Genomic DNA, 19,822 nt, shown 5'->3' on the forward strand with positions numbered 1-19,822 from the left:
CACAAACATCACACTTGAACTCTCTCAGATCAGAGTGTGTGATTACGTGGCTGTTCAACTCGGACTTTGAAAAGAACCTTCTCTCACACTCAAGGCATTCATGAGGTCTTTCACCAGTGTGTGTAAGTATGTGTCTATTTAGTTCACTCTTCACACTGAACCTTTTGTCACACTCAGGGCATTCATGAGGTCTTTCACCGGTGTGTGTAAGGGTGTGTACTTTGAGGGTACTCCTCTGAGTGAACACTTTGCCACACTCATGGCATTCATGAGGTCTTTCACCAGTGTGTGTAAGGGTGTGTGTGTTGAGGATACTCTTCACACTGAACACTTTGCCACACACTTGGCATTCATGAGGTCTTTCACCAGTGTGTGTAAGGGTGTGTGTGTTGAGGCCACCCTTCGTACTGAACACTTTGCCACACACTTGGCATTCATGAGGTCTTTCACCAGTGTGTGTAAGGGTGTGCCTTTTAAGGTGACTCTTCCTATTGAACACTTTGCCACACAATTGGCATTCATGGGGTCTTTCACCAGTGTGTGTAAGGGTGTGTTTGTTGAGGTTACCCTTTAAACTGAACACTTTGCCACACACTTGGCATTCATGAGGTCTTTCACCAGTGTGTGTAAGGGTGTGTCTTTTAAGGTTAGTCTTCGTACTGAACACTTTGCCACACTCAAGGCATTCATGAGGTCTTCCACCATAGTAGGTGGGTGTGTTTGTTGAGGTCACCCTTCCTAGGGAGTCTTTTCCCACACTCTTGGCACTCATGCTTCCCTTCAGCAGTGTGTGCAAGGCTGTGTCTGGTGAACTTGCTCTCGGTCTCAAACATTCTCTCACTCAAACTCTCCCTTTCCTTTACGGCTGGAGATGCCAGCAACAAAGTGGTGGTGGTGGTGGTGGTGGTTCACCTGAGCACCCCTGATCAAAGCATGCAAGGTGCTGTTCAAAGTTATGGCACTGAATTATTTCTTTGGCACAAAATATGATGAACGAATTGCACTGTACTGTACTGCATGATCTGGCACTGATCCTCACAGCAGTGGCAGGCTGCTCCTGCTGGTCCTGGCTCCTCAGGCTGCTGCCCAGCCCTGCAGCCTCCACTGCAACAGAAGTCAGCGGCAGTGAGGATGCAGCGAGCGCTGAGCACATCACCCGCCTCAGACCCTCGCTGCTGCACCAGCACCAGGGGTGGCTGTTGGGACAAAGATCACAGCCTCATAGAAACATGCTTCAAACTGAATACCAAAAGCATCTACAAATTCCATAAAACGTAACAGAGCACATCACAGTTACTGGTTTTCAACCCCATTATTGTGACAACTGCATCAAAGAAACAGCGGCAAAATAGACCCAGGGCAGTGAACTAGCTGCCCTTGACAACCTGGAGGCAACCATGCAGCAGGCAGCTGAAAAGTACCTTGTGGATATGGGAAGAGGAAAACAGAGACAGAACAATGCTGCAGAACAGGCACCACAGAAAAGAGCACCAAGGAAGGGAAAAAACAGAGCGCCATCACTTTCAGAGAAAGAAGAACAAGATAACGTGAATCAAAAACAAACAAACAAAAAAAAAGAAAAAAAAAGGAGAAAATGAAATAAAACCGGACACGTTTAAACATGAAAGAATCAAATCGTCACCAACAAGATTAAAGGAGACAAAAACTCCGGAAACAAACAACCACGGAGACAAATAAACACTCTCGGAGGCCAAAAAGTGAGGAAGAAAGCTCCCTCTTGCTCTCTGTGAAGACGCAGCAAAGGTGCTGGACAAGGGGACCAGACCCTGGCTGTTCACTGCCTGGGATGCTGTGACCTCCATGACTACTAGAAGGCATCTGGCTCAATAAAGAGACAAAATAATGCAAGCACTTGTGCTGTACAAAGTCCACAGCAAAACAATGGATGCAACAAACACTTGCCAAAACAACAAGACATTAATAAATATTGGGGAGAGAGAGAGAGAGAGAGAGAGAGAGAGAGAGAGAGAGAGAGAGAGAGAGAATTAGACATAACAAGTAGTACCTATTAAACAAGGACGCACAGCTCAACAAGCTATTTAAGCCGATCACTTTCCTCACAATAGAAAAACTACAAAATGAACACACTGTCTTCATAAACCAGAATGGAACAGGCTTGGGAGCCATGTTGTGGGTGCCAATACCATAGATACATTCAAGAAGAGGTTAGATAAAGCCATGGATGGTGAGGTAAGGTGGGGTTGAGTGTACAGGAGCTGCCTTGTATAGGCCAACCGGCCTCTTGCAGACTCCTTACGTTCTTATATGTTCTTATGTAAACCCAAACTAGCAAGAGCTGTTGTTTTATCGCCACCTTCATCAACAAACTCCCTGTCATGTTTTTGACTTTAGGAAGTTGAAAAAAGCCATCTCATTTTGGTAATCTTCTAGTCATGGGCAGAAGAGTTGAGAAAGGCGCCTTTGAGGACACGCACACCCCACACAGAAGGACAAAGGCAACTCTGCCCAAAGGTGTGCACCGCACCATGGCGGGACACTTGCTGAGCAAAATATCTGGAAATACACGAAAATGGCTTACCAGGCAGACTTTTAGGGGGGTGATGACTTGCTAACAGTGTGGTTATGGTGTGCTGACAGTGCTGATGACGGGGTGGCAGTGTGCTGATAGTGTGCTGATGATGTGGTGACAGTCTGCTGATAATGTGCTGACAGTATGCTGACAGGGTGCTAACGATGGACTTCTCTCACCACAGTCTATCGGGGAAACAAAACAACACTTGCACATTACAATGGAGGTGAGTAAACAGTGAAGGAGATGAGCCAGGGGACTGGAGAAGAGGAAGGCGTAAAGGAAATGAGTAAAGAGCAATGGAGATGAGCCAAGGGACTAGAAATGAGTAAGGAGTAAAGACAATGAGTAAAGAGCATAGGAGATGAGTCAAGGGACTGGAGATGAGTAATATATATATATATATATATATATATATATATATATATATATATATATATATATATATATATATATATATATATACACACACACCGTATTTTCCGGCGTATAACGCGCAACTTTTTAACATAAAAAATGCCTGAAAGTTTAGCCCTGCGCGTTATACGCCGAATGTACAAATTTTTCTTTTTTCTTTTTCTTTGGGGTGTTTTTAAGGGTCTGTTTTTCATCTTATCCAATAACAACTGCAAACTTACTTTTATAATTGTTTAAAATCCTTCATAATCCATAGCTGTCTTATAATATGTTACCAAAGAATACAGGGCGATCAAATAACTACTATACAAAAATTAAATCGGTGGAGGATCGCCCATGCCTTGCTGTTATCCCGTTTTTCCGTCGGGCGCCATTTGTATGATCTTGATCTTGATGTCACAGGTGGGTTACGATTGCATGATTAAGGACCAGTACAAGCTACATAAAAAAATCATATTGGAAAGAAATATCCATGTGTTCATTATTAATTATCAATATTTGTGAGAATATATATATATATATATATATATATATATATATATATATATATATATATATATATATATATATATATATATATATATATATATATATATATATATATATATATATATATATATATATATATATATATATATATATATATATATATATATATATATATATATATATATATATATATATATATATATATATATATAACTGTACATTATGAGTCTTGTATGAGAAGTTATTTCGCGCAATACCAATCCGGCCGCCATTTGCATTGTTTACAAACCACACAACCACACCCACACAACAAACACCAGCATGCCGCGTGTCACCAGAACCGCGTGAATTGTGTCTTCATTATTTATCTGTCATAACCTATGAGTGACTGAGAATAATATGCTAATTATGATCTCAAGCTGTACATCATCAGTATGTACGAGATATTTCTCGCAACACCAGCCCGGCCGCCATTTGCATTGTTTGCAAACCACACAACCACACCCAAACAACAAACAGCTGCATGCCGCGTGTCACCAGAACCGTGTGAATTGTGTCTTCCCTATTTGTCTGTCATAACCTACGAGTGATGGTGAGAATAATATGCTTATTATGATACCAGAAGCTGTGCATCATCAGTATCTACGGGGATGTATTTCTCACAACACCAGCCCAGCCGCCATTTTTATTGCTTTACTCAAGGACACTTGTCAATTCAAGCAGTAAAGATTACACCAAAAATATATAAATTTCGGGAAACTGTACATTGTCAATGTTCTTTAACCCGTACATATTTCTGAGCATTTTAACTTTTTTTTTTCCAAAATTGCTGTCTTAAAGTTTGGGGTGCGCGTTATACGCCGCAAAATACGGTGTGTGTATATATATATATATATATATATATATATATATATATATATATATATATATATATATATATATATATATATATATATATATATATATATATATATATATTGTTGTACTGGAAGCTTCCCCCGGGGTCTATGGGCCTCGGGAAGACTCTGGGAGGAGCGCGCAGGGGGGCGGGGGTGCGAGTGTTGCCAACTCGCACATATTTTTGCTACATGTTCTTGTATAATCTAATATATACTGTAACGTTCTAGACTGTACTGTTCTGTATATATATATATATATATATATATATATATATATATATATATATATATATATATATATATATATATATATATATATATATATATATATATATATATATATATATATATATATATATATATATATATATATATATATATATATATATATATATATATATATATATATATATATATATATATATATATATATATATGAGAAGAGGGCGAGAGGAGTCAGTCCCAGTCATAGTAAGCTAGTGGCCAATGAAGAGTCAAGAGTGAATTGTACTTCTAAGGAGGAATATTAAACTACAGAAGCTGTGCAAGGTGTTTACATATCTCCCTCCCACGGAGTCTTGTGACGGCGACACGGAACCCAAGTAATACATCCGGCATAACATTGGCGTCAGGAGTGTAGGCATTTGTTTTTTCGCCATGGAGACTCGTTCTCAACTTGCCCAGAGGGACGACGTGTTGACTGAACTCTTGGAAGCTTTGAGACTACAGGGGGAGAAACAAGAAAGAGCACACCAAGAACTCAAAGAACAACAAGAAAGAGCACAGCAACACCAAGAAAGAACACTCCAAGAACTCAAAGAACAACAAGAAAAAGCACAGGAACAACAAGAAGGAACACACCAAGAACTCAAAGAACAACAAGAAAGAGCACAGCAACAACAAGAAAGAACACTCCAAGAACTCAAAGAACAACAAGAAAGAGCACAGCAACAACAAGAAGGAACACTCCAAGAACTCAAAGAACAGCTAGAAGATCGCTTCACAGGATTACAGCTACAGCTAAAAGCAGTACAAGATGGAAGTGAGTCAGTGCGAAGAGAAATGACTGATGTGACCACGAACTTGGGACAACGCCTGATAGAAGTGGAGAAAGAACACACAAATCTTCAACAAGAGATGGAGGTGGTACGGGAGACGACACACAAAGAAATATTATAAGTGCAGGGAAAGGTGAACCGTACAGAACAGGCAGTTTGTGACGTAAGTGAGAGAGTGAAGGCCCTTGAAGACTGTTTAGCTGGAAAAGGACAGCCAGTGCCTGCAGGGGCTACTTGTACCCAAGATGCTTCTCCTACACAAGTCCGGGGTAGTTTCAGCCCTGTTTCGCCTGAATTTATCCCCTCAAGAAGTACCGCCAGCCCCATGAGTCTGCTGGGGTCGCCTGTTAGAAAGAAGCCTCAGGAGTTTGATGGCAAGGTCTCCTGGGAGGCTTACCGCGCTCAGTTTGAGCTGTTGGCAGCTCGGAATGGATGGGATGACCAAGAGGGCGCGGTTCAGCTGGCCACTAGCCTGAAAGTGGTGGCGCTGGAGGTCCTTGCTCAGCTCGACAATGCGACAAAAGGCAGCTACAGCGGGCTTGCACAGGCGCTGGAGCAACGATATGGGACCAAGCACCAGAACGAGCTCTTCAGGGTTAGATTCAGAACCCGCAACAGGAGGCGCGGCAAGTCTCTTCAGGAACTCGCTCAGGACTTTGAGAGCATGGCGCACATGGCATCTCCAGATGCCACCCCTGATCTGCTGACGGTTTTGCTGCGTGATCAATTCATCGATGCCCTGGACAGCCTTCAGCTGAAGATACAAGTGAACCAAGCTAAGCCAACATCAATGCAGGAAGCTCTGGCACGTGCCATGGAGTTTGAGTCCTTTGTTAGCTCTAGCTTGTCAAGCTTCAGGGACACTCGACTTCTGGCTTTAGGGCACGAAAGGGCGCTGTCAGCGACACAGACAGGTTCCAAGGAACGTGCTGGTACTGCGAGAAGGTTGGGCACAAGGAGAACGAATGCTATAAGAGGAAAAAGGAATATGAAGGTGGTGCTAGGAAGAAGCCCAGGGAAGGACCCAAGTGCTGGACATGTGGAGAAAAGGGGCACTGGAAGAATGAGTGTCGGAAAAATGTGCCCCCGGCGAGGGACCATCACTCGGGAAACTAAGGAGGACTGGTTCACGGGGGCAACGACCAGTCTGTCCTGTACATGCCCCGAAGATATCAATGTGCAGGAGAACCACCATGACGGGCTGCCAAGTGGAGGGCAAGGTTGACGGAGTGTTGTGGCCTGTGGTCGTCGACACAGGCTCGGAACGCACATTGGTGCGGCCTGACGTGGTGAGTCATCGTCGGCTTCCTAAGACGTCGCATCGACTGTGCGGAGTCACTGGACACTTTGCAGAGCTCAGAGGCCCAGTGGACGTGAAGTTTGAGCTCGGAGGAAAGGAAGAGTTCCTCTCTGTCTACGTGGCTGAAATGGACGACCCCTGCATCGTAGGTATGGATTATCTTGTCTCCCACAGGTGCGAGCTGGACTTCCGCGCTAAGCAGCTGACTGGAGGAGGAAGGAGGGTGCCACTGACAACTGTGCACAAGGAGGGCCTGCCAGTGACGGTCAAGCGCACCATCATTATTCCTCCGAGGTCAGAGATCCTGTTACCCTGTCAAATTACGGGTGCCCCCCCGGCTAGCCTGGGTGTGGTAGAGAGTGGTAGAAAACGGGGTGATTGTAGGCAGTACTTTGGTAGACCCTGCTGCAGAGGAAGTGCCTGTTGTCATGGCCAATGTCTCCTTCAGCCCAAAGAAAAGAAAACAAGGGACCATGGTGGGGTTGTGCCAAGAGATCGACCAGGAACCGAGAACCTGTGTCTGCAGGAGAACCCTGATGAAGCCCCAGGAGGAGCTGCCCGACTACCTGCGCGACCTGTTTGACAGGAGCTCCAAGTGTCTAGAGGAGCCCCAAGTGGAACAGCTCAGGGAGCTTCTCGTGAGGAATGCAGATGTGTTTTCCACAGGAGACCTGGACTTGGGATGTATGGACCTGGTAGAGCACCACATCGACACAGGTAGCCACCGCCCAGTGAAGCAAGCTCCTTGAAGGATGGCACCAGCCCGTCGCAAGGAGATGGATGAGGTGATGGATGATCTCTGGCAACAGGGGTTAATCGAGCGGTCCAGCAGCCCGTGGGCGTCTGCTGTAGTGCTCATCAGGAAAAAGGACGGTTCCCTGAGGTGCTGCGTGGACTACCGAGCCCTCAACGATCTCACCATCAAGGATTCATACCCACTCCCACGGATCGACGACACGCTCGACGCTTTGGTGGGTTCCAAGTGCTTTTCAACACTGGATATGAAGTCTGGGTATCACCAAGTCAAAATGGCGGAGCAGGACAAAGAGAAAACAGCCTTCTCCTACGGTCAAGGCCTGTGGCAGTTTAAGGTCATGCCCTTTGGCCTGTGCAACGCGCTGGCCATGTTCGAGCGGCAGATGGAGAGGGTGCTGGAGGGACTTCACTGGAAGACGGCACTCATCTACCTCGACGACGTGATTGTCTTTGGCCAGACCTTCAAGCAGGAGATGGAAAAGCTACCAGAGGTTTTCCCCCGTTTTAGAGCTGCACACCTTAAACTCAGCCCGAAGAAATGCTGTCTGTTCCAAAAGGAGGTCCAATACTTGGGACACATCGTGAGCGAGGCTGGAGTACGCACTGATCCTGAGAAGGTGGCTGCGGTGGCTGCGGAGCCGACACCCACCAACGTAAAGGAGCTGCGGAGCTTCCTCGGGTTGTGCTCATACTACCGCAGGTTTGTGAAAGGCTTCACTACGATTGCTGCACCACTGCACCTCCTGACGAAGAAGGGGCACAAGTTTGAGTGGACAGCGGAAACTCAGGTTGCCTTTGAGAAGCTCAAGGAGGCCCTCATCAGCTCGCCCGTACTCACCTACCCAGACCCCTCTAAGCCTTTTATACTGGATTGTGATGCCAGTGATGAGGGGATTGGTGGAGTGCTGTCCCAGGCATGTGCCGACATGGAATGGGTTGTGGCCTACTTCAGCAAGCATCTCACCCCAGCCGAGAAAAACTATTGCGTGACCCGGAAAGAACTCCTGGCAATAGTCAAGAGCCTTGACTTTTTCCATGCTTACCTGTACGGTGCAACTTTCACCATCCGCACGGATCACGCTGCATTGCGGTGGCTGAAGTCACTGAAAAACCCTGAGGGCCAGCTTGCTCGCTGGATAGGTAAACTAGAGCAGCATCACTACACTATTGTGCACCGATATGGGCTAACACACGGTAACGCGGACAGCTTGAGCCGGCGCCCCTGCCAACCTGAGTGTCAACATTGCCTCCAGAGGGAAAGCGTCCAGAACATGTGCCGCCGCACTACAGTGGAACAGACAGCGGAGGTGCCATGGGAAGACTTGGGAAAACTGCAGCGGGAAGACCGAGATCTGCGACCAATTATGGAGTGGCTGAGTCAGTCGTCAACACGACCTGGGTGGGAAGTAATCTCAAGAGAAAGCCCTACCACCAAGAATTACTGGACTCAGTGGAACACTCTTCGGATGGACAACGGGGTGTTGCAACGACGCTGGGTCTCTCATGATGGTCTTGACCACTACTGGTCCACGGTGCTACCTATGAAGTCCCGGGAAGGCGTCTTGAAAGAAATGCACGACAGCATCACCAGCGGACACCTTGGGGTAAAGAAGACACTGAGTCGCCTGCGCCAAAGGTTCTACTGGGTTGGCATGAGGAAGGATGTGGAAGAATGGTGTCACGCGTGTGAGGTGTGCTGTGCAAAGAAGGGCCCCAAGAAGCGTCACCGTGCCCCATTGCAACTATAGTACCAGGTTGGAGCCCCCATGGAACGGGTGGCAGTGGATATAGCAGGACCCTTGCCTCTGACGACGAACGGGAATAGGTACATCTGCATCACAATGGATTACTTCACCAAGTGGCCGGAAGCCTACGCCATCCCTGACCACGAAGTCACTACCATCGCTAAGGTATTGGTGGAGGAGTTCTTCTGTCGCTTCGGTGTGCCTAACGAGCTCCATTCCAACCAGGGAAGGAATTTTGAGTCAACAGTCCTTGCTGAGTGCTGCAAGCTTCTGGGTATCAAGAAGACCCGGACCACCCCTCTGCACCCACAGTCAGATGGAATGGTGGAGAGGTTTAATTGAACGTTGGGCCAGGAGTTGGCCAAGCAGTGCAACAATGATCAGTCTTCATGGGATCAGAAGCTGCCTGCGCTCCTCATGGCCTACAGGTCTGCCGCCCACAAGACTACGGGGTATTCGCCGGCCAAGCTGATGTTTGGACGTGAGCTGCGATTGCCGGTGGACCTACTGACAGGAAGGCCTCCTGGGGAAAACCTTTTAAGGGATGCCTCCAGTTTTGCCCGTCAGCTAGAGGAACGGCTGGAAGAGGTGCACCATCAAGTCCGTGGTGCCTTGAAGTTCTCTGGGGAGGCCATGAAGCGCAGTTACAATATGAGGGCAAGCCACGTTGACTTCAAGGAAGGAGACCAAGTCATGCTTTACAACCCGCAGAGGAAGAAAGGACAGTCTCGGAAGTTACAGAGCCCCTGGGAAGACCCTTATACTGTGCTAGAACACCTCTCTGACGTGACTTACCGAATCCGGAGAACGGAAAAGACCAAGCCGAAAGTTGTCCACGTCAACTGGCTGTGGAGGTACCACGGTCCGGGAAACTACACCTGGAACAACTACAGACACCCAGCAGTCGACGAAAATGCAAGGCATGTCCCAGACCGAGAGGAGGTCGACGACGACATAGGCCTTCTGGACCTTTCAGCCGAGGGAGATAACCTCCCGACTTCGGCAGATGTTCCAGGGACACCCCAAGAGGCAGACGACGACGAGGCGCACCAGGAGACAGACACGCAGGAGGCAGCAAACAGAAGACAAAGACAACGCAGGCGTCCACAGCGATACGATGATTATTATGTTTCTGATTAATTTTCTTATGTTTGTACATAGTTAAGTGTGTGATTGGGACGATCACAATTAAGAGGGCGGAATAGTGTTGTGCTGGAAGCTTCCCCCGAGGTCTATGGGCCTCTGGAAGACTCTGGGAGGAGCGAGCAGGGGGGGCAGGGAGCAAGGCCCCACCCGCGCCCTGCAGCCAGGCCAGGCAGGAAGTGTTGCCAACTCGCACATATTTTTGCTTCATGTTCTTGTATAATCTAATACATACTGTAACATTCTAGACTGTACTGTTCTGTATATATAAAGGAGAAGAGGGCGAGAGGAGTCAGTCCCAGTCATAGTAAGCTAGTGGCCAGTGAAAAGTCAAGAGTGAATTATACTACTAAGGAAGAATATTAAACTACAGAAGCTGTGCAAGGTGTTTACATATCTCCCTCCCACGGAGTCTCCTGACGGCGACACGGAACCCAAGTAACGCGTCCGGCATAACAATATATATATATATATATATATATATATATATATATATATATATATAAATATATATATATATATATATATATATATATATATATATATATATATATATATATATATATATATATATATATATATATATATATAGGATAAGGTGGGGTAAGTTGCCCCCCTTCAGGGAGATTGGCTGTTGTAGCCACATTTTTTGCAATAGAATTTTGAAAAAAAGTTCTGTTGAAAGCTTAGGCTAAGGCCTATCTATGGAATATATTATATTCAGTCATTATGATTCTGACTTTATTATATTGACATTAAAAAGAAAATAATAATAAAGGAGGCTTCTTACCCCACATGTGGGGTAAGAAGCCCACTGGGTAGGCCTTTTACCCCACTCTGGTTTACAATAATAAAACTTACAGAAACATAAGGAAAAATTTTTTTTCACATTATAAAAATATAAAATGTATTCCCTTTTTGAAAAGTATAGCTTATAAATCTCTCAATGTGAAATATAGGAACACAGTCAGATCTGTGTCTCCTAATGAATAGAATGTAAAACTAAACAATTAATTAATTTTCTAAAAGGTATCCCCTTCTTTTAGACTAGTAATATTAAACTAGCTTCCCTTTCTTCTGAAATTTTGTAACAAAAGGAACATCTACTTTCATGAAAAATATATGGAACTAAATATTCAAATAATTTGATAAAATATGTCCTTTCTGATGAATATTGATATCTGAAACAGTTAAAAACACCAACTTCCTTATAGTCTCAAAGTCAAAGGTGTTCACTTATGGATGCCTTTCAAAAACTTAAACATGCCGAATGCACAACTGGAGTAGGCCTCGATCTGTATGTATGTCAAAACTGCGAGTCTGATTAGGCATTACAGTATTGCTGTTTTTTATTTTTATTTATAGCAATACTGTAATGCCTAATCAGACTCGCAGTTTTGACTTACATACAGATCTAGGCCTACTCCAGTTGTGCATTCTGCATGTGACCAATTTCTACAACCCTGACATTGGACCCATTTTTCTGAAGGTCTGCTATTAGCAAATGGTTCCCCACACACCAAACAAGGCCATTCATCCTCATCAGACGAAGCTGGAGATGGAGTTTTTTTCTTTGTTGCTGATAATGGACGAGTTGCTGATAATAAATGAGAGCTCTGAGATAATTACACAAGATAACCTTACATGTAGGGTAAAAGGCCTTGTTAGCCTTTTTGTTAGCTGTTTTTAACGTGGTTTGTGTTAAGTGTTATTTTTAATGTTTAATAAGTTTAAAGCGCGAACTGCTGTCTCATGTCAGGTCCGGTGTACCGTTGCCTGCGTTCTCCAGTTGATTGAAGTGGTTGAGACAACACAAGAGCCTTTACTTAAGTGATGTGTGGCCAAGCAGTAGCCGTTATAAGTTCACTTTAGTTCACTTTAGTTCTCTCTCTCAGGTTAATACAAATACCAAATGTATTTTAACTATATTAAGTTGTATACAAAATTTACAGTTTACGTGAGCGAGTCACACGATTTGAGAGCCAGCCACACCACAGGGCGCGGGGCGGCAGAGCACCGCTCGCCTGCCCGTCACCCGTCTTCTCCCGCTTCTCTGCGTTGTTTGCCCGTTTTATTTGCTTGTAGTTCATCCGGAAGGGTGTGGATTCCAGTTGATGACGGCTGATGAAAGTCATCATTTGCTGATCCTAGTGTCAGTTCATCACAGCTTCCCACGGCCAAAAGCACGACGTGTTGTTAAACATCCTATTGTGCGACACTCCTATTGTGCGACACCGACCGGGTGTCGCCACACGTACAGTCATACATTCACATGTACATTATAATATACACATTACATCGCTCGGTTCTCTAAAAGTCACGACCTCGCGACTCACCCGACCTTTAAAAGCAGTGTACCTACCCATGTTACAGTCGCACAATGTGTACTAGTTAAACGAGATCCTGTTATGGTTGCATTAAAAAAAATATATACAAGTCAGAGCCCGCCTAACGATACAACATCAGGAAATGCCAATGATAATAAAAATAATCATGGAAGTAACAAGAAATGGGCAAAGTACATACAGGGCGAGGTAAACAGGGCTAGAGTCGTGGACATGGAAGCTCAGTACTATTCCGAGAAAACAAAATAATAGCTCGAAAAATTATTTACATGATACATCCTAAAAAAATTAAATTGACTAAACTGTCATTGGGATACATGGTAATGGAGCTATTTGGAATAGTAAAAAGAAAAAGGAACAATCCTTGAAGAAGATCTGCTACACACTGAACCTTCGAGTCACACCTGGACACAAAACTGTCGCAGAGAATCACTCATCCATTGCGTGACAATTAATTGCCAGTGTCGTTACCCTCGGCACGCCTTCGAGACGGGTGGGGTTTACAACAATAGATAAGGTTGTGTGAAAAGAGGTAATGTTATCCGAAGAGTCTCCTAATAGTTACAATGTGATAACAAGGACAAGTCTGGAGAACCTTAGAAGCATCGGCTGTGTCAGCACCACTAACTCCTAATACTCCGTTTTACAGGTCTACAGTACTATTAAAGAAAATCCTGTCACCAAGTTGTGAAATCACTGTTGTAACAAATCTCACTGAAATATATAATTCCAGCATAATTGATTAAAGTAATTCCAGCATTAATAAAAATCAAATTTAAAAGACAAATTTCCACCTATCCCCCGATTGTAACGAACGTGGATGACTGACATCTGTGACACCAAAAATAATTCCCGTAACGGGTAACAGTGGTATGTCAAGTAAGGGTAAGTAAGACTTGTCTGCTTACTTCCAAAGCTTACAGGTACTCACATGCTGGTTACAATAAAAGTTAGGGACAGCATCTGCTCAAGTTAAATCTGTCATTGCAGAGAAAAAGTCTGTTTAAAGCAGAAGCACATGAGGTTCAAGGTTAAAAAGTACCTCTCCCTATGTTATTCTACACCCTTGGTTATTACAGCTCCAATTAAATTAAGAAGACTGACTGCCTTGCATCAACTCAGCAATAAAAGAAAATAGTGGGTTAGAGTGAAAAGTATTACTCAAGCACTCCCCTTCTCGCATGAAAAAGATGCAGGCAAAAGCTTAGGAACCAAACATAAATTAGTAGATGCAAGGATGCAGGTTATAGTCGTGTGGTGGAAAGATACACAAAGCAGCGTCAGGCTGAACCTCAAGCCGGCGCTAGTCTTTGGAGACGATCACTATGCACCATTCTGTGCAAAAAAAGATCATAAAGCTCAAATTTCCATCCACCTATTTATCTGACTATTTTATGCCTAAACCACGGGTAAAAGAACACACCATGGAGTTTTTTTGATTACCGCTGGTGACACCCAAAAAGGTTTAGGTCAGAGGGTCGAAGGCCCCCCTCCCGACGAACGTGTCAACGGCAAAAGAAGCTTCAAAAAGGACCCAAAATTACTTTAAGTGCCATAAAGGTTGGCTGATAAAACCGTGTAGGTTGCCAGTGGGGCTGTAGTCAAGGGATACTGCACTCCTTCGAAGAGGAACTTTAAGGACAATCATGTACACAAGGAACTCTAGTAATAATCCAGCATTAGCTACAGAAATGGTTTCTCCATCTGTCCAGTTTCCTTGTTTAAAACACGAGATCAAATCAGTAGATAGCCTATAGGCGTCCACTGGCCTGTTAAAAAGGCCACTCGTTTGCACAGTGTCCACAGCAAAATTTACACCCTTGACGAGGCTGTGTTGCCCATCTTCCCCAAATGTTTCAAGAAAAAGTGACCGAAACGCATCATAATCCTTCTGTCCTGTGAACGTGCTCTTGTTTATGAGGGCCCTGCTCCCGTTCCCGGGATTGACCTTCGAGAGGCTGAGAGATATTTTATCTCCCGGATTTGACACGACTGAAATGTCCATGACAATCTCACTTTGAAACAAGAAGTCCCTGGCCGACTAATCTCCCTCCCTTGCTACCCTGCGAAAGGCCTAACTGCTGTTGCTGTTAGCGGGTGATTAGGGGCAGAAGCCACTGTGGGATTAGTAAGGTAAGTAAATACCTCTTGGTTGCTCATGCAGCGTAGAAGGAGGAGCAAGCACCCTTTGAAGACTGCTACCACTCCTTACATGACAGTCACCGTTATCCGTGATGGCACTGTCATTTCTCTCTACCCACCCCTCATAGTTCTCGGTGGTTCTCTGCCATTAAAAAGAGTTACTAGTAAAATGAGGAGTAAAATGGTAAAAGAAAAAAAAATATTGCTGCAAAAATAATCAAAGTAATAATCATTCACCGCTAAGCATGTGCTCACTCCTCCCCGATGCTTCTAAAATGCATAAAAAGGGGAAAAAGAATAATGAGTGAGGCTTAGCAAGACAAAACTTCTCCACTGTGCAATAAAATACACAAAAGAAAGGAGAAAATAAAATGAATGATTATACATAAAATGCGTAACAATGTTACTCAAGAAAAATAATAAACATCCACACGCCAGAAAAATCAACAGCTGAAAAATCTAATAGATTAAATACGGCACCACATGCCTAAACACGTGAGCATAATAATAGTAATGCACCTGAAATAATGTTGCAAGAGTGTCAGCTATACTGTGTTAAAAAACCTCGAAGACAGCAACTCGATACCACACTACTCAGCACGCTCGCGTCCTTCGCCTCACCGGTGACAAGGGCAGGGCTGCAGGGGTGGCAGGGTCTGCTGTCCCCCGTCTGGTAGCGGGGAGGGTTTGGCTCGGGCAGACAATATACGCCCACCAGTCACCCTCAAAGGTCCGAGTTGCCTGGCGAAGATAAGTGCGCACCTACGACGAGTTGTGTCGTAGGAAGAAACAAGTGTCAAGACACCTCCAAGGAAACTTGGTTGTGTGGAGGTGCGGGGCGGAGTGTGCTCTCAGGTGCGGCTGTGTGCTGACTCGACTCGTTGGGGCAGGAAAAGCCGCGCACTGAGGTCAGCGTTTGCTTGCTGTGTCCGAAACCGTTCACTGCCCCCACACACTGTCACTGAAGTTACGTTTGAGAGAGAGATATAACAATTCGGAGTAGTTCGTAACCACCCTGCACATCATTTATGTTAACGGCTTTTAAGGGTCATTTTTAATGTAGTTAATGTAACGTGTTACGTTTAATGTTTAATAAGTTTAAAGCGCGAACTGCTGTCTCATGGCCAAAAGCACGTGTTGTTAGACATCCTGTTGTGCGACACCGACCGGGTGTCGCCACATGTACAGTCATACATTCACATGTACATTATAATATACACATTACAGCCTCCCTGTGGGCAACTTAAACCAAAGGCACAGGGGGCCTCTTACCCTGGTAACTCATACATACACAAAATGTCACCATCTTTCCTACAAGTAAGTAGGCAGAGTATAATCACATGCAATATGGTCTAGACATCTTAGAGCAAGTATCCATAGCCATCAGGCTAACTCAACAGTTCTTTGTTGTTAATTAGGTATCAATAAAATCACTGAAAACTTACAAGAAATTAGTCAAAAAGATGAAATGTCCCCTTGTGGCCAGATCAACTGTCCAATGTTTAGTCCAGTAGTTCCTGTGAGCACAGAGAGTTGGCATTGCCTACTTGATCATGTGACTGGTCAAGAAAAGAAAGAAAGAAAGACAAAACCAGGGGGGGGGCTTTTCACCCCAGGGGGGCATCTTACCCCACCTTACCCTATATATATTGTAATGCCCCGACGAGCTTCTTTTCTATCCTTCCTATTTCTCAACACGGCCTCAGCGTGTATCAAAATAACACGAGAAATTAATCAAGAGTGAGGGTATTCCCCGGCTGCCTGGGATTGAACCCGCGACCAGCGTGACGGGAGAGCCACTCCTTGAAGTCGGGCTAAAGAGGTACCCCACTGGCTAAGTGGGTTATGGGAGGCTCGTTCATCAGGCCGTCAGCCAATATATATATATATATATATATATATATATATATATATATATATATATATATATATATATATATATATATATATATATATATATATATGTACTCTTAAAACAAGCTATCGTCCCTGCACTAACTATGTGTGTGTGTGTGTGTGTGTGAGAGAGAGAGAGAGAGGGGGCTTTCCTGGTTTTTTTTAAACAATTTATCTGCTGTTTGGTGAAGAGGCAAATATATGTGTATATATATATATATATATATATATATATATATATATATATATATATATATATATATATATATATATATATATATATATATATATATATATATATATATATATATATATATATATATATATATATATATATATATATATATATATATATATATATATATATATATATATATATATATATATATATATATATATATATATATATATATATATATATATATATATATACATATATATATATATATATATATATATATATATATATATATATATATATATATATATATATATATATATATATATATATATATATTATTCTTTCCAACAATGCATACAGAAAAATACTGGTAGCTAAATTAGTGTAAATTCAAATGTAGTACAATACTTATTCAAACTTATTGTTTTCTGAAACTTACTGAGCAAATGCATATAACATACTGTACTGCACTAAGCCACAAATGGTTTCAACCAATAAAAAAAAAGTGGTTTAAACCAACTAATAAAACTTTTTTTTTTCTTTTGTGTGTATCTTTGTTAGTTTTATCAGTATTGTGGTTTTAACTATATGTAAGATTTCAATTATGTACAGCAGGGTTGGCAGTTTAAACCAGGGGTGTCAAACTCAAAACCCTTGGAGGGCCAATTCATGCTCTGAAGTGTCATCATGGGGGCCAACAAGGGTAGAAAATACATTGACAAGATTGAAGTTACCGTGATACCGCGGGCCATTTATGACTATCCTGCGGGCCAAGAGTTTGACACCCCTGGTTTAAACAAAAAAAACATCAATAAAACCAGTGTTTTTTGTGAATCTTTTTTAGTTTCATCAGGTATTGTGGTTTTAATTATATGTTGTTTTATTATTTTTATTATGCACAGTCATTTTACTAACACCAGGATGAAAACGTCAGTTTGTCAAAAATTACTTTTAAACTAAACCAACCGCAACTTGTAACCTAGTGGCTAACGGGGGGCTTTGCCCTCTCTCGACCCCCCAAACCTACCCTAACCAAACCTAACATACCTAACGGTTAACTGGGGGGTGGGGTTCAACCCCCCTTCTCGACCCCCCCCACCCTAACCTGAGAACACACACATCTAGGCAATAATCAATCGTGTCGTCCACACTTCCTCGGCCCCTAACTCAGTGTGTGCTGAGCATTGAGGGGGGGGGATTGATTGCGCTTCCGTTACGTATGTTGTTATTCCAATTTGAACATATTTTCTAGACCATTTCCGATGCTCAGTAGATCAATCTGAATACACTGAGGTATGAACAATATAGAATATTGCCCCTTGTGCTGCACAGACCACGCCTACTCCTCCTACATATTACCCACGTTAGGTTAGGCAAAACCATGACTACTTCTCCTTATTTCCAGTATTTCCACCCTGGCAGGATGGTTCCCTGTAGCCTTGACGCCTCCTAGCCGACCATCACGTCCTCCAAGTGCTCCATTAAATCCAATATCTGAGCGCCAGGAAGCAAAACTGACCACCCTTGGGCTAGCTGTGAGGCATGACTGTTTCTTCTCATTTCTACTCTTCATACCGTGATGTGCCGCCTGCAGCAGCTTCCCAGACCACTAATAATACGTCCCTTAAACAAGGCCAACAATATCTAAGCGGCAAAAAGAAATACTGTTCACACATCATCGAGACGAGTGTTGGGGAGTGACAGTTTCTCCTTATTTCCACTATTCACACCACGGCAGGATGCAGCCTTAATGTCTCACCTGGCCTTTGGGGTCGTGGAGGGACTCTTAGAAAACAGCCCCAGCGTGGGAAAGAGGAAAAAGGAGGAAATATGTCCCTGACGGAGGAGACGTGGAGGAGCGAGTCAGTGTCCTGCCGAGGATGACTCTGGCTTTCCTAACGGGACATTATTCAGGGCTCTTTAAATTTTTCATTAGTTTCATCTTTTCCTTCCTCTATTACCGCCATTTGACTGTTTTCCGGGAGGGAGGTTTGAAAGTGAGTAGTGTGGAGACAGGTGAGATGTGTCTGTGTGTCACGGCGGCACAAACAAGTTACTAATTCCGTGCTACAACTACGTGTGCTGATTTTTAAGTAATAAGGCAGAAAAGGGCAGCCACTGAGGCGGGGCAGCAGGTTGTCAGGGCACAGTCCTAGGGAGTTGCCGGCCACGGTTTCGGACGAGGCGGAATTTGCCGCGGAAAGTGACAAGACAGTCAAGCGATTTATATGGCTTGTTATTTGGCCTCTATTTTGGTGTTACTCAATTATTGCATTTATTTTGTCCACTACAGTAATGCCATATAATTATCTTTCCGCCTTACTTCCTCCCTTGGGGCATATCCCCAACGAAATACCTCCCCCCCCCAAAAAAAAAAATGTTGTGCTGGAAGCTTCCCCCGGCGTCCTTGGGCCTCTAGAAGGCTCCGGGAGGAGCGAGCAGGGGAGCGGGGAGCAAAGCGAGCTTTGAGACTACAGGGGGAGAAACAAGAAAGAGCACACCACGAACTCAAAGAACAACAAGAAAGACCACAGCAACAACAAGAAAGAGCACAGCAACAACAAGAAAGAGCACAGCAACAACAAGAAAGCACTCCAAGAACTCAAAGAACAACAAGAAAGAGCACAGCAACAACAAGAAGGAACACTCCAAGAACTCAAAGAACAGCTAGAAGATCGCTTCACGGGATTACAGCAACAGCTACAAGCAGTACAAGACGGAAGTGAGTCAGTACGAAGAGAAATGACTGATGTGACCACGAAGTTAGGACAACGTACGCCTGATAGAAGTGGAGAAAGAACACACAAATCTTCAACAGGAGATGGAGGTGGTACGGGAGACGACACACAAAGAAATATCAAAAGTGCAGGGAAAGGTGAACCGTACTGAACAGGCAGTTT

General features: G+C 43.9%; 1 long non-coding RNA gene across 4 annotated transcripts; it reads right to left on the reverse strand.

Annotated features, from left to right (window-relative positions):
• Positions 1-439: 439 nt before the first annotated feature.
• On the reverse strand, positions 440-19,049 carry LOC126984627 (uncharacterized). 4 transcript variants are annotated; one of them, XR_007737155.1, is made up of 5 exons: positions 18,682-19,049; positions 15,365-15,806; positions 14,849-14,987; positions 2,561-2,736; positions 1,050-1,196 (listed from the first exon to the last, which is right to left on the reverse strand). It is a non-coding gene; the product is annotated as an uncharacterized LOC126984627 (long non-coding RNA). The 4 variants fall into 4 exon arrangements; XR_007737154.1 differs by having other exon boundaries at positions 14,849-15,586; XR_007737152.1 differs by having other exon boundaries at positions 14,849-15,806.
• Between the last annotated feature and the right edge of the window lie 773 nt (positions 19,050-19,822).

This window comes from Eriocheir sinensis, chromosome 57, assembly GCF_024679095.1.
Source record: "Eriocheir sinensis breed Jianghai 21 chromosome 57, ASM2467909v1, whole genome shotgun sequence".
NCBI classification, from domain to species: domain Eukaryota; kingdom Metazoa; phylum Arthropoda; class Malacostraca; order Decapoda; family Varunidae; genus Eriocheir; species Eriocheir sinensis.